Source organism: Cebus imitator, unplaced genomic scaffold (genome assembly GCF_001604975.1).
Source record: "Cebus imitator isolate Cc_AM_T3 unplaced genomic scaffold, Cebus_imitator-1.0 Scaffold123, whole genome shotgun sequence".
NCBI classification, from domain to species: Eukaryota; Metazoa; Chordata; class Mammalia; order Primates; family Cebidae; genus Cebus; species Cebus imitator.
In genome coordinates this window covers 3,205,224-3,209,562 of record NW_016107438.1, presented here as the reverse complement: position 1 = coordinate 3,209,562, position 4,339 = coordinate 3,205,224, and the positions used below count along the sequence as shown (strand labels likewise).

Below are 4,339 nucleotides of genomic sequence, written 5' to 3'. Positions count from 1 at the left end.
AAAAAAAAAAAAAAAAAAATGTTCAACACTATTAGTCTTCAGGGAAATGCAAAACAAAACTATAATAAGACACAACCTCATACTCACAAGGATGGCTAGAACCAAAAAGTTAGATAAAAGGTGTTAGCAATGGCCAGGTGTGGTGACTCCTGCCTGTAATCCCAGCAATTAGTGAGGCTGAGGTGGGCGGATCACCTGAGGCCAGGAGTTCAAGACCAGCCTGGCTAACATGGCAAAACCCCATCTCGACTGAAAACACAAAAATTAGCCAGGTGCGGCGGCGCTTGCCTGTAGTCCCAGCTACTCGAAAGGTTGCATTCCAGCCTGGATGACAGAGCCAGACTCCATCTCAAAAAAAAAGAAAAAAAAAAAAGTGTTAGTGAAGATGTGGAGAAATTGGAACCCTTGTAGAATGGCGCAATTCCTTCAAAACATAGTCCGGCATTTCCTCAAATAGAGTTATCATCTGACCCAGCAATTTCACTCATAGGTATATACGCAAGAAAAATGAAAACGCGTCCACACTAAAACCAGTACATGAGGGCTGGGTGCGGTGGCTCATGCCTGTAATCCCAGCACTTTGGGAGGCCTAGACAGGTGGATCACCTGAGATCAGGAGTACGAAACCAGCCTGACCAACACAGTCAGAGTCCTGTCTCTACTACAAATACAAAAATTAACTGGATGTGGTGGCACACACCTGTAATTTCACTTACTCAGGAGGCTGAGGCAGGAGACCCTGGAACCTGGAACCCGTGAGGCAGTGGTTACCGTGAGCTGAGATTGTGCTGCTGCACTCCAGCCTGGGTGACAGAGTGAGACTGCATCTCATAAAACAACAACAAAAATCCTGTACATGAATGAATACAGCAACATTGTTTATAATAGCCCCCAAGGGGAACAACTTAAGTACCTATCAACTGAAGGATGGAGAAGCAGCATGCGGCACAGCACGTTGACACACGCTACAGTATGAATGAACCTTGAAAACATGATGCTGAGTTTGAGAAGCCAGGTCCAAAAGGCCACATATAGTATGACTTCATTCATATAAACTCTTCAGAACAGGCAAATACAGAGACAGAAAGCAGCTTAGTAGTTGCCTAGGGTTGAGAGCAGGGAAAGGAGGGTGTTGATTCCAGGGTGATAGCTAAAGTGCATAGGGTTTCTCTTCAGGGTAATGAAAATGTTCTAAAATTGATTGTAATGTTAGTTGCATATATCTGTGAATATTCTAAAAACTATCAAATTGTGCACTTTATTTTTTTTTTTTTTGAGACAGGGTCTCACTCTGTCACCCAGGTTGGAGTGCAATGGTGTGATCATAGCTCACTGCAGCCTCCAACTCCCAGGCTCAAGCGATCCTCCTGCCTCCTGAGTAGCTGGGACTATAGTTCTGTGCCACCAAGCTCGCTCAAGAAAATCAGAGAGGACACAAACAAAAACATTCCAGGTTCATGGATAGGAAAAATCAATATCATAAAAATGGCCATACTGATGAAAGTACTTTATAGATTTAATGCTATTCCCATCAAACTACCATTGACATTCTTCACAGAATTCGAAAAAAGGATTTTAAAATTCATATGGACCCAAGAAAGAGCTTATAGAGCCAAGACAATCCTAAGCAAAAAGAACAAAGCTGGAAGTATCATGCTACCCTACATCAAACTATACTACAGGGCTACAGTAACCAAAACAGCATGGCACTGGTACAAAAACAGACACATAGAACAATGGAACAGAATAGAGAACTCAGAAATAAGACCACACATTTACAACCATCTGATCTTCAGCAAACCTGACAAAAACAAACACTGAGGAAGTGTTCTCTATTTAAGAAATGGTGCTGGGAGAATTGGCTAGCCACATGCAAAAAATTAAAACTGGACCCCTTCCTTACACCTTATACAAAAATAACTCAAAAGTTTTTTCTTTTCTTTTCCTTTTTTTTTTTTTGAGATGGATTCTTGCTCTGTCACCCAGGCTGGAGAACAGTGGCAAGATCTTGGCTCACTGTAATCTCCACCACCTGGGTTCAAACGGTTCTCCTGCCTCAGCCTCTTATGTAGCTGGGATTACAGGCGCCCACCACAACACCCAGTTAATTTTTGTATTTTTAGTAGAGACAGGGTTTCACCACGTTAGCCAGGCTGGCCTCGAACTCCTGGCCTCAGGTGATCCTCAGCCTCCCAAAGTGCTGAGATTACAGGCATGAGCCACTTCACCCGACCACTCAGGTTAAAGACTTAAATGTAAAACCCCAAACTATAAAAAGCCCCCCTAGAGGGGCTTCTTTTTCCGACAGCTGCCAGGGGAGCTCTGCACACCATGCCACGTCCTGCCCATCTGTCTCCGAGGGTCATCGCCAGCCACAGCCATGCCATGACCACCCAGCAGATCGTCCTCTAGGGCCTAGACCCATGGGGCTTCCACCTCGTGGGCAGCAAGGCCTTTGAACAGCCTCTCGCCATTTCCTGCGTCACTCCTGGAAGCAAGGTGGCTCCAGCTAATTTATGTATCGGAGATGTAATCACAGCCATTGATTCGGAAAATACCAGCAATATGACGCGCTTGGAAGCTCAGAACAGAATCAAAGGCTGCACAGACTACATGACTCTCACTTAGCCAGATCCAAACATAAAGTCTGGTCTCCTCTGGTGACGGGGGACGGGAAGTGCATCCATGCAAGATGAATTAAGCCTCTGAACCCCAGAGGTCCTGCACACAGGAAGAGCCCACAACTGAAGTGCTACGCCCTTTACTGCCTCGCCCACCTCCAACACTACCGCCAGCGTCATCACAAACCAGTACAACAACCCAGCTGGCCTCTACTCTTCTGAAAGTATCTCCAAGTTCAACAAGGCCCGGGAGTAAGACTGTTGCTGCCAGCGAGGTGGAGGCGACCAGCAGACCCTTAGACCATGCTCAGCCTCCAAGCGGCCTTGTCATCGACAAAGAATCTGAAGTTTACAAGATGCTTCAGGAGAAACAGCAGTTGAATGAGTCCCTGAAACAGTTCACGTCTTTCTTGGTTTTGCAGGAAATCCTGGAATCTGAATAAAAAGGGGATCCCAACAAGCCTCAGGATTCGGAAGGGTTAAAGCTCCTGTCACTAAAGTGGCTGCGTCGATTGGAAATGCTCGGAAATTGCCTATGTGTGACAGATGTGGCCCTGGGATTGTCGTGTGTTTGTGAAACTTCGGGACCGTCACTGCTACCCCGAGTGTTACGTATGCACTGACTGTGGCACTGAGCTGAAACAGAAGGGCCATTTCTTTGTGGAGGATCAAATCTACCCTGAGAAGCATGCCTGGGAGCGAGTCACACCACCCGAGGGCTAGGAAGTGGTCACCGTGTTCCCCAAGTGACGCAGCAGATCGGACCACTGTTCTCCAGCCGGCCTCTGCTGCAGCTTTGTCTCTGTGTTCTGGCCCTCTCCTCTATGGAAGCTTCTCTGCTTACTTTGGTTTTCCCCCTGCTCGGGAAACGCTGAGTCCCCTGCCTTGGTTAATTGACTCACACCGGCTATGTGATACCGGCTTTTACAATGAAAGGAAAACTGTTTCGTTCAGTGTCCCCTTGCCAGCAACACCGTGTCCCCTCCTCCCCTCGGTTCTCTGCTGCATTTGGACGTCAGCCAAATTTGAACCCAATCAAATATAATGTGTCTGACATTGATTTTGTTTTTACTCAATAAACTTATACACTCAAAAAAAAAAAAAAAAAAAAAAACCCTAGGAGAAAATCTAGACAGTGCCATCTAGGACACAGACATGGGTGAAGGTTTCATGACAAAAACATTAAAAGCAATTGTAACAAAAGCAAATATTGGCAAATGGGAATTGAACTTAAGAGCTTCTGCACAGCAAAAGAAACGATCTTCAGACCGAACCAACAACCTACAGAATGGGAGAAAATTTTCGCAGCCTATCCATCAGAGAGGTCTCATATCCAGGGTCTGCAAGGAACTTAAACAAATTTACAGGAAAAAAACAAATAACCTCATTAAAAAGTGGACAAAGGACACGAACAGACACTTCTCAAAAGAATTCATTTATGTGGCCAGCAAACAAAAAAGCCCGACACCACTGATCATTAGAGAAATGCAAAGCAAAACCACAGTGAGATACTATCTCATGCTAGGCAGAACGGCAATTATTAAAACGTCGAGAAACAATAGATGCTGGGGAGGCCGCAGAGAGATACGAACTTTTACTCTGTAGGTGGGAATGTAAATTAGTTCAACCAGTGTGGAAGACAGTGGGGCGATTCCTCGAAGACCTAGAACCAGAAATATCATTTGAGCTAGTAATCCCATTACTGGGTATATACCCAA

General features: G+C 45.4%; 1 pseudogene; it reads left to right on the top strand.

Moving 5' to 3' along the window:
• Positions 1 to 2,385: 2,385 nt before the first annotated feature.
• LOC108312283 lies at positions 2,386 to 3,371 on the top strand (annotated as a pseudogene).
• The last annotated feature ends 968 nt before the right edge of the window (positions 3,372 to 4,339 follow it).